The sequence below is a fragment of the Hyaena hyaena genome, unplaced genomic scaffold, assembly GCF_003009895.1.
Source record: "Hyaena hyaena isolate Hyena2069 unplaced genomic scaffold, ASM300989v1 scaffold_687, whole genome shotgun sequence".
Taxonomy (NCBI): domain Eukaryota; kingdom Metazoa; phylum Chordata; class Mammalia; order Carnivora; family Hyaenidae; genus Hyaena; species Hyaena hyaena.
The window spans coordinates 285,493-297,098 of NW_024081320.1; the positions used below are offsets into that span (position 1 = coordinate 285,493).

The 11,606-nt window shown below is 35.6% G+C and overlaps 1 non-coding gene across 1 annotated transcript; it reads right to left on the reverse strand.

Moving 5' to 3' along the window:
- Positions 1-426: 426 nt before the first annotated feature.
- Positions 427-511, reverse strand: TRNAQ-UUG. The gene has a single exon. It is a non-coding gene; the product is annotated as a tRNA-Gln (tRNA).
- Positions 512-11,606: the final 11,095 nt, after the last annotated feature.

Consider the following 11,606-nt stretch of genomic DNA (forward strand, 5'->3'; position numbering starts at 1 on the left):
TCTAATTATGATATCAGTCTTACATTATTATGTTCCTTTTAGTTAAAAGAAAACAGAAACTTTAGAGATATTAAATAACTTGTCCACATGACAACTGGTAAATGGTGTAATTAAGAACCAGGTTGCCTGGTTTTAGAACAAGCACTGAAACTACCTTATACTTCCTTTCTGGGGTTATTTTATGTATGTATGTATGTATGTATGTATGTATGTATTTATCCATCCATCCATCCATCCATCCATCCATCCATTTATTTATTTATAAAGCCAAGCATGTGTTTTTATTTTTTAAAATATTTTAAATTTATTTCTGAGAGAGAGAGAGACAGAGAGACAGAGAGACGGCATGATCAGGGGAGGCTCAGAGATTGAGGGAGACACAGAATATGAAACAGGCTCCAGGCTCTGAGCTAGCCGTCAGCACAGAGCCCAACGTGGGGCTCGAACCCACAAACCATGAGATCATGACCTGAGCCAAAGTCAGACGCTCAACCGACTGAGCCACCCAGGCGCCCCCGGGGTTATTTGTTGGTAAAAAAATCTCAGCAAAATTTTAGATAGAAATGTGGCATTTTTGGAAACTCCAAAAACACCAGTCAAGGAAAATTCAATCTTTTACTTTTGTTTCATTACGGGGAAAGAAAATTTTGGTCCTCTCTGCAATCATTTGGAATAAATTGCTAAGTAATTTGATAAAAATATGTACAACAATATTCCTTTCTGTTGTATATGTCCAAGATATTTAAAGTTTTTCTTTATCTTTAATTCTGGTTATGAATCTTGGGTATACTTTCATGTTTATAGTTAGGTAAAAAAAGATGGGAATATCTGACTAATTCTTGCAAAGTGACTTTTTTGTTTTTTTCTGGTTTAGAAGTTTCCCTCCCTTCTCCCATATGTGCCATTTGATGAGCAGTTCTGAACATGAAAAGCCTATAAAATTTAGAATCAAAGTGTGTAAATTCAATCCTGGTTTGCCATTTATGAGACTTATGTATTGGGAGAATTAGTATATCCAACTGGGTTCGAATTTGGCCATATATAAAATAGGAGTAACAATTTTTTTTTTGTAATGTGTTTGAAAGTGTTGTGTAAAAACTATCAAGTGTCATATAAATAATTAATTAATTACATCATTAAGTGATAAATGCAGATCCCCAGCAATTGCATATGGTAAGGGGTTCATGTCTGTATAATTCTCTTAAATTTTAAATATGAAAGTGCTAAGATATGTGCATGTGCTTTCTAGAATCATTTCTCCTCTGCCAAAGACTGAATTTGGTCCTTATTGGTCCACTAAGATAATCCTGACAGTCTCCTCATGTAAGGATCTAAAGGTTAGCATCCTTAAATCCATTTGGAACCTTATTTTCCCTTTGCTATGTAATATAAGATATTTACAAGTTCTGAGATTTAGGGCAGGGACATGTTAGTTAGGTGGGGAGCGGATTCTTCTGCCTACCTCATTAACTGATCTTTGTGGTCAAGAAGCGTGTGCTAATTGTTGTGACCAGAACTTTAAGTGAAACCTCCTGAATTGGCAGCCCAGCTCTTCTTCCTTTTAACTGAGCTCCTGGCAGGTGACTTCATTTTGCCCCACTTTTCTCATCTGTAAATTGAACTCATAGTTTTTGAGTAAAGTACCTAGAAGTGTGGCTAGCACATATCAAGACATCTACTCATTTGTCTGTTACTTTTTGATCATAGATTTCAACTGTAGCTGTTTAAGAGAATTAAAAGTAATGTAGGGGTGCCTGGGTGGCTTGGTCGGTTAAGCATCCGACTCTTGATTTCAACTCAGGCCATGTCTCAGGGTGAGATCGAGCCCCACTGCAGGCTCTGCACTGAGTGTGGAGCCTGCTAAGGGTTCTCCCTCTCCCCTTGCAGCTTCTCCTGTGCTCGTATGCATGCACCCACTCTCTCTCAAAATAAATAAATACATAAAGTAATGTAAATTGATTAGGGGGAAGGAGATAGATCTAATAATAATCAGTTTGTTCCACAGCTTTGCCTTAGGTTTTGTGCAACCCAGCATAAATCATTTTTCCTATTTTGCATTATCTTGCAATCTGGAGACACTGTGACATATTCTTTATATACACAAGTACCTATTAAATAAAAGATATTTCATGCTTGGAAACAGGAAGAGATAAAGCATCACCAGAAAGGTTAATGAATATATATTAAAATAAGAGTGTTTGAGGGAGGGTTTGATTGTGTTCTGATGTTCTCCTGATTTGAAGGAGGAGGTGGGAGTTTTAGAAAAAGAGATAGTAAGGTAGGCTTATTATTTTTAAGAATATATAGCCCTATAATCAAACATTAAATCATCTCAGAAAATCAGAAGCAAAACAAGATTGGATTACAAGTTCAACTTGAGGCATAGATTCGTGTGTGTTTATAACTTTTATTGTTGGAAATGAGAAGTAATCTCCCAAATATTTCACCTGTTAGGACCTGGCAGCTCAGCACACAAGTATGGAAACAGCATAGGTGATATATCTGTTTTATACTGGATTTGAAAATATTTATAGAACACTTTGGTGTGCATTTTTTAGATTTAAGATTTTGATAGCAATGACTGCATATTAAGTGTCTTTGCATTTTTCTGTCTTAGTTCTTACAATTCCTCTCTGTGACAAATGCTGTGAATTTAGTACTTACATTGGCATAGTTAGAAGAAGCTAAGTTTTAACCAAGCACCTGGGTAATATAATCCATTAAACCATATGTGAAATGAAATGTTAAATTCTGCAAGCTTCAAATAATCACCTTATTCTCATAGTTCTAATAGAGTTTTTATTGTGTGAAACTCTGACTTTACAGATGATTTCACTGAATGCACTCCCCTTAAAAATACTGTATACAAAATTTATAACAGGTTTTGCACTGTTAATTTATGTTGTAGTTCAATATATGGATATTAACATAACTCATATACTAAGGCAGAAGTACTATTGAAATGTGAGCAGAAAGAACTTTTTTAGTAGCTCAATAAAAAACTATCATTTTCAACGTTGTATGTGAATTCTCATTTGCTTAACTAGCTTTTCCTTTTTCTTTTTCTTTGAACAGATATTTGTTTAGCATGTTCACTAATTCTGGATGTTGAGGACAAATTAAAATACAAATGATTCTGCCCTTATGCATCTTATATTCTTTTTTTTTTAAATGTTTTATTTATTTCTAGGAGAGAGAGAGAGAAAGAGAGAGAGAGAGAGACAGCGTGAGCAGGGGAGGGTCAGAGAGAGAGAGGGAGTCACAGACTGAAACAGGCTCCAGGCTCTGACCTGGCAGTCAGCACGGAGCCCGACGGGGGGCTCGAACCCACGAACCGCGAGATCATGACCTAAGCGAAAGTTGGACGCTTAACCAACTAAGCCACCCAGGTGCCCCTGCATCTTATATTCTAGCCTTTTTATTCTAACAAAATTCTTGATCTTTTTTGGTTATTTAATGGTAGTCTTTTGTTACTAGATATATGAAGTAAATTAGAGGAGTAAAACTATATCTAATAAATTATTATGTAAAAAGTTCATTTTCAACTACTGTGATAGAGGAAGACAAGGGGGTCAGTGAGTAAAAACAAATATATATTTTTTTAATGTTTGTTTATTATTGAGAGAGAGAGACAGAGCGTGAGCAGGGGAGGGGTAGAGAGAGAGAGAGACAGAGAATCTGAAGCAGTCTCCAGGCTCTGAGCTGTCAGTACAGGCCCCAGTGTGGGGTTTGAACTTACAAACTGTGTGATCATGACCTGACCTGAAGTCTGATGCTCAACTGACTGAGCTATCTGGGTGCCCCTGAAAACAAATACTGATTACTGACATATTGCCGAGAATTTTGTCCCTTAGGAATAGTAGGACCTATTACACTGAAAAGTATAACTTCCATATAAGGAAATTAAGAAAAACTATAACTTGCATATAAGAAATTAAGAAATCGGGACCTAGAGAGTTAAATTGCTTGCCTGTGGTTGTACACGTGAGAAGGAAGTAGGGCCCTCAGCTGGGACTGGAAACCAAGTATATTTCATTCCAACATAAATAGTCCTAACTAAATGAAACCTGACATCTTGGTTTGTAGGTTACTTGCTCTCTTGAGTGAGATATTTCTGGTGTTTGTGTGCTGTTAATATGTACTGTTTTAAGAGGGATTTGAAGTCTCTTTGGCCACATTGTTTGTATGTATTATCACACAGAAGGAGTCCTCTGACCTCAGAACCATTATAACCTATTGGAATCCACATGCAGGTAATGAAACAAACTGATTTGTCTGTGTCTCAGAGGGAATTCTAGGAAATCTGTGATTTGCATATAGGTTTCAAATGGGCACTTATTTGAGAATAGTATAGGAAAATAAACATTTATAACTTCTTTCATTGTTACAGAAAAAATATATCCTCTATAAACTGTTTTTAATCAAGAAATTTAATTTTGAATCTCCATAAACATGAAGTCATTTTCTGTAGTTAAAGTTTACGTGTAACTTTTTCTCCATAATTTTCATATACGTGGAAAGTTTTTGTCATTGTAAAAAAAGTACATTTTGTTCATTTAAAAAATGCTGCATATGTAACAAAATCTTACAGGAAGCATTTTTGAGTAGCAACAATTTGCTATGAGCTGGGTGTAAGAGGATGAATTCTCCAGTCTTTTTACTAAGGAGCTATATATGTGGCAATACATTCACTTTGTTTAAATGTTGTCTGAGACACATAAGGAAGTATATGGTCATTTGGTATGTTTTATTAGATATTTTTCATAAACTATAATCATGATTATTTTAAGACTATTATTAAAGATAGAAATCAAGAACACTTTAGTTAGCAAACTAATATTACTTCTAGTAGTAGTTCAAATTACGTATGTGGCAAAATCTACAAACCATTATTAAGGAGATTTTATTTAGAAGAATTTAATTCTAATTAAGAATTACTTTGTAGTGTTGTTATATATCCAGCTATATGTTTTTTCTGGTTAAAATGTAATTAAAAAAAAGAATTCAAAGTTTGATATGAGACTATATTTAGCTTGAGAATTATGTGAGTATTGGTATTGTCCAAGAGTGGGATTTTTTGACAAACTACTTTTGTACAATAAGCTCTAAATTTAAACACAAATTTAAATTTGTGAGCCCAAACTTTGGAAAATATGTAAAACAGAAAGTTGAAGAAATAAGATGCAAAAATATTTAATGCTCCCTTTGCACTGAAGGTTATCCACAGTAAACAGAAAGCTATATAGTTAATATACTATATTTTGGTAAGCACAAAACTATTTAGCTATCTAACAGCAAAGTTTTTGAGTGAAATCTTTAAAATATTTTGAGGAGTTTCTCTTTCTCTTTGAGATTGATAGGGAACAGAACTGTCATTAATATTTGCTACTAAATTATTTCATTGTTTGAAGATTAAACAACTCAGGTTAAGGGAAAGAATACCAATTTATATTATAAATTTAAGAATGGTTAATGGGGAGGCACCTGGGTGGCTCAGTTGGTTGAGCATCCAGCCTTGATTTTGGCTCAGGTTGTGACCCCAAGAACTTGGGATTGAGTCTCACATGGGGTTCCATGCTGAGAATGGAGCCTGCTTAGTATTCTGTCTCTGCTTCTGCCCCTCTTCCTGGCTCATATGCTATCTCTCTCGCTCTTAAATGGTAAAGGGGTAATTATACTGGAAAAAGCCAGAGTTGTGTTGGAAATTTTAAATTTCCTTTCTTTGGGGGAGCTTTTGGACTGATGCTTTGGGGTAAATTTTCCACATAGTGTGTGTTAAGATTGAACCATGTAACTCTCATTGATGTTAATGGGAATCTCTGGGCTAAATCTGCTCATGCTGTGCTGAAAATGTACCCCCTAACGTTTGAGTAGTTTTGGGCTATCATAGATGCTAAAATAAAGTTATTATGGTCCACAGTATAAATATATATTTAGATAGTTTTAAGCATATTTATTTGATACGGGGTTATGTGAACTGTTATATCAGAGCTCAAATTTAATACACTACCTCCTAATATTGAAAATAGTGGTGTTCAGTGAACTAAACTATACATTTTACTTCAAACAAGACAGGGATGCTGTGCTTTGTTTTGACTTCATTTTACTCCATGCTATGATTCAGAAAAGAAGTCACTATGGCACAAAGTGAAAGCACCCAATAGATTTATTAATGTAATGCCATATGTTAGGAATATTCTTAGAGCTTCCCTCTTTTTCTCCATTGTCCTTATTTTTAACCTAAGTACATCCAAGTCTTCAAAAACATTATATCTAGCATAAGCTACACCTTGAATTCTATCATCCTCTTTTCTTCATTTTGCTGGTTGAGGCAAAGAACATAAACATCCCTTGTAAATGTGCTCCTAGCTTGTTTTCTTTTTCTATTTTTGCACAAGTGCATGCTTTCTCATTCAAGTGCTTTTTCATTGCATTTTTAAAAAAATGCTGGATTTAGAGAAATTCCGACTTATTGGAAAGCTAATTGGTCCGATATTGACTGAATTATATTTTAGTTTGGGATAGTATTATTTAGTTATAGAACCTTGTGACTCTGTCAATAGTCAATCAAAAACAATTTTTTTGATCATTTACGAATAAAGAGAGAACATTTCTTGTTTGTACTTTCTGGTTAGCAGAGTCCAAGTAAGAAACATCCTAAATTTTGCTGTGATTATTAGTGTTTTCAGCCTTTATACAAAGAGGGCCTCATTGGGTTTGGTTTGTTACACATTGAAATCTCCTGGTCCTCTACCTGCCTTAATGTGTGCTGTTCTTCATAGTCTCTCAAGCTGAAAATTGATCCCCAGTCAATAGTGTGCAGTGATACAACCTACTCCGTGATCAGTCCTGCTCTGATGATGTGAATGATATTCATAGTGGGAGACTTGATTACAATCTCTGTTAGGACTGACCTGGTTGAAAGGGCTGCCAAGCTGCCTGAAATTTGGATGCTTTGGATGTTTGCCATAAAGAGTTCTTTGCCCACCAGAAGAGCTAAATTGAGCAGAGATGAAGGGCTGGTGTGTATAGATTTCTACCCCCACCCCCGCATCTTGTTTCTGAATAACTAGGGGACAGGATACACATTTAAAAGCTATACCTTTAGTATTTAAGTAAAATAACTCCTCTACTCTTGCATGTCTTCCTGTTGTGGTTTCAAATAACTTTACAAAATAAGTTATGTACTTAGGAAAAAAAAAAAAGAGACCTGCCTACTAGAGACTCAAATCTTCAACAATATGGTTTCATTGCTTGTCCCTGGTCTTGAAAGCTGATAGTAATGTCCGAGTTTCCTTCCTTTAGGAATCAAACCATCTTTTGTTTGAACTGAAAAATTAGTCCTTTGATCACTTAGCCTTTTCTTCTTGTTCTTTCTCTTCTTTTCTGTTTCTATTCTAAGTGTAGAAATTTGATTTTTTTCCTGATTTATTTAAAAGGAGAGAGATATTCAATGAAAAGCCAACAATATAGGAAATTCTGGAAAACAATAAATTACTTGATGTTTCTACACAAATTAATTTTGTTACATTTATTATTATTATTTTCTTAATGTTTATTTATTTTTTGAGAGGGAGACAGAGTGAGAGTGGGAGAGGTAGACACAGAATCTGAAGCAGGCAGCAGACTCTGAACTGTCAGGAAAGAGCCTGTCACAGGGCTCAGACTCACAAAACACGAGATCATAACCTGATCAAAGCCAAAGTCAGACGCTTAACTGCTGAGCCACCCAGGCACCCCAAATTTTGTTACATTTAGATCACTGTTGGTGTGCCTGGGTAACTCAGTCGGTTAAGCATCCGACTTCGGCTCAGGTCATGATCTCATGGTTCATGGGTTTGAGCCCCACGTTGGGCTCTGTGCTGACAGCTAGCTCAGAATCTGGAGACTGTTTCGGATTCTGTGTCTCCCTCTCTCTTTGACTCTCCCCTGTTCCGCTCGCTCGCTCTGTCTCACTCTCTCTCTCTCTCAGAAATAAATTAAAGAAAAAACATTTAAAAAATTAAAAAAATAGATCACTGTTCTTCCAGATATCACTCTGTGCATGTATATTAAATTGATGGTGTTCTGTAAACTGTTTTTCTTTACTCAACAATATGTCATGACTATTTTCTAAGACAATATATAGGTCTGTGTTCTCTTTCTATGATTTTACAAGATTCAGGTATTTAACTGATTTTCTAATTGTGGGCATATGGGAATGTTACAGTTTTCTAATACCATAAACAAGACAGAGGAATAACTATGTCTGATTCATTGTTTTGTGTCAGGATATAGCTAGTTAAGCTGTCTGAGAACATAGAGATGGCTTAGCAGGGTATAGATGTACTTCAGAGAACCTAGATAGATGTACTTCAGAGAACCTAGGGATGTTCAGCAGAGTTTGGCCTCGTTTAGAGCCTGGAATCAAGAAGAAATGAATTGGGGTCACTTTTGGGCACATTTCACTGTCTTAGCTTCTCATTGGCATCTCCTGGCAGTCTTTGTCTTGGTGTTATTTGGTGGAAGATGATTGTTTCGTTACTGTATGTCTTCACAACCTGAGGTTATTTAAAATTTTCACTGTTGTTTCCAAATTCCAAGGAGAGAAACAGTATCTGGTTGATACTAGTCAAGGGGCTTTTGCTTTTCTAATCAGTTATGTTTGGGGGCAGAGGAGGAACACCAGAGGGGGAGCACGTAGCAGGAGCAGTGGAGATAGTATGTATGCAGGCTTTCTGAAGAGAGGGAGTGATGATGCAGAGAATACTTCTGCAAGTATCTTTATGTTTGTCTTACTATAACTCTGGGATAAATACCTAGAAGTAAAATTTCAGGATAAAAGATGTATATTGTAAGTTTTAACAGGTCCAGTCAATTTGATTATCAGAAAAGTTGTTACAGGAGGCACTCTTTCCAATAGAACCTGAAAAGAATGCTCTTTTCCTTGGTGCTTACACCAACCGTACTTGGTTGTCAGTCTTTTAACTTTGAACCTATATCATAGCCAGAAACTATGACCAATTATGTTTCCATATCATTTATTTAAGGGGTGGCTGGGTGGTTCAGTTAAGCATCTGATTCTTGATTTCAACTCAGGTCATGATCTTATCGTTCGTGGGTTTGAGCCTCACATCAGGCTCTGCGCTGACAGCATGGGGACTGCTTGGGATTTTTTTCTCTCCCCTTCCCTCTGCTTCTTCCCCACTCCTCTGTCTCTCTCTCTCTCCCTCCCTTCCTCTGTCTCTCAAAATAAATAAACATTAAAAAAAAGTTGCATGCTCCACTGACTGAGACAGATAGGAACCCTATTCAAATTTTCATGAGTTAATTTTTCTGTGGTCACTTTTGGCTCAATTTGTAGGAATTTTTCTCAATATCTGGACTATTAATAATTTGTCTATCATTGATTATAAATTATTTCACCACTTAAACTTTCTATCATGTTAATGATGGTTCTGCTATACAGGCATTAAAGTGTTTTATTTAGCCCATTATTAAGCATTATGGAATTTTTGGCTTGAAGGATATATATACTACATAAGACTAACTTTAGCCTTAAATACTTGACATTGCTAGCTATAAATTGCAGGTAAATATAAAAAATGTGTATCATTACTCACAGAATTTAGTAGTCATTTTTCTAACTTGAATGTGTATAATTTCAAATCAGTCTTTTCTTTCCTGGTGTGTGGAATTAGGAACATAAACTTTAAGCCTCTTTCATGGCACTGTTGATAAGAAGGGGGGCACATTCATTGTTCTATGGGATTGGCGCAAGTCTCTTAGATAATGTGGTTTAATTTCATCTACTGTAAAAGAAGACATTTGGAACTGTAATTTCTAGAGCTGTGTATTGAGCATCTATAATTTATCAGTCTATTTATATGTGCTCTTTATTTATTCAGCATTTCAACTATATAAGGTGGGCATTGTTGCCTGCTTTTTATGTTTGGAGAATCTGAAGTTAAGAGAAATGAACTCAACTTTCTTAACATGTTGTTCACATATGATAGAACTGAAATGTGAATTTAGTTCTACCAAAATTATCAACTTATCTTTCTGTGATTATATCAGATATATTTTACTATATGGTATATTAACGTGATACAGACCTGTGCTCTATAAACTCGGTTTCTAATTGGGAAGATGATGTATTTAATGGGTATTTACCATCCAGGCCAATGATCCTAAACTAGAATGGCACCTTCCCGGAGCATTTGAAAACACACAAGAACATTTTCATTTGTCACATTGAAATGGGAGTTGCCACTGGCATTTAGTGATTGGGACACAGGAATGTTAAAACATTTTGCAATGCCTTACTTGAGGCTACTAGAACAAATAACTCACCCCCCCCCCCCCACTTGCTGTTGGTGCCCCCATTGAGAGACTCTGTTTTTCCCTGTGATATGCATGACAGTAGGGGACATTTCTTCTTATTGTGTTATACTACTGCCTAGTAAAATGTGAAGTGCCCTTAAGCTTTAGTCTTTCATTTCATGTCCTGAAACCTTTCTAGAATCACAGCCACAAATAGGAGCAGACATACTAATTGGGAAGTGACTTTTACCACCATTTACTGTCTAACCCAGAGTTTTGATACTGGGCGCATTTGTTTGCTAAGAGACTACCCAAAGCCTTCATAGTATAATAGATTGTACATCATCATCTGCTCTCGTGATCTGATTTTTGTCTGTCAGAATATTTCACTGATTACTTTCTTGCTCACACTTCTGTTAACAATGAGCTACCAAGAGAACTCTGCTTTCATGCTCTTTTCTGCTTATACTCGGGGGGCTTGTTTCTTTCTCCCATTTTTTTTAAACCTCTGTAGATCTAACCCACTTTTTATTATTCAGTTCAGGTATACTCTCCTTCTGGAAGCTTTCCCTGAAGCTGGAGGTGTAGGGGTAAACGTTCGTCCCCTGAAATTCCAGAACACCCTGTTCATTTTGCTTTTAAGGCCTTTACTAACAAACTATATTTCAGTTTCCTGTTCTTGGTTCCCCTCGAGCCTGTAAGTTTCCTAAAGATAAGGAACTATATTTATTTCTGTAGATAAGAGATTATAGAGTATTTTCCCTAAATTGGAGTTTAATCAATGTTTGAACTATTCTTGATGAATCTACCAGAAACATAAGAACCTTGAGAGTGATTTTGGAATAAACTGACCTTGCACCAATTCTAACTATTCAAATACTGGATTATGTCGTGGCCTTCTTTTTATTAAAATGAACCTTGCAAAATCTTAGTATAGATCCCTTTTCAGAAAAGAGATATTTATATGGCTTTAAATCCATCATGGATTTCTAAATCTATCATAAAGTTTGGCAGTAGACACATTTTTTTGGTTTAATAAGGCTAAATTTTTATTAAAATTTACTCTCTGCAAAAGCTTCATTCCAAAAAAATCAAATCATTTGCTTTGAATAAGCAATTTAATCAAAGTAGGAGATAATCACATATACTTTGCAAGTAAAGTAGGAATAGGAATTAACACCCATGAATGGGAGTAACCCTTAGAGATTTATTAGTGACTTCTATTTCTATTTTGAACTATCATCATAAATTGACTAAAAAACAGACTTAGCACTGGATGTTGTATGTAAGTGGTGAATCACTAA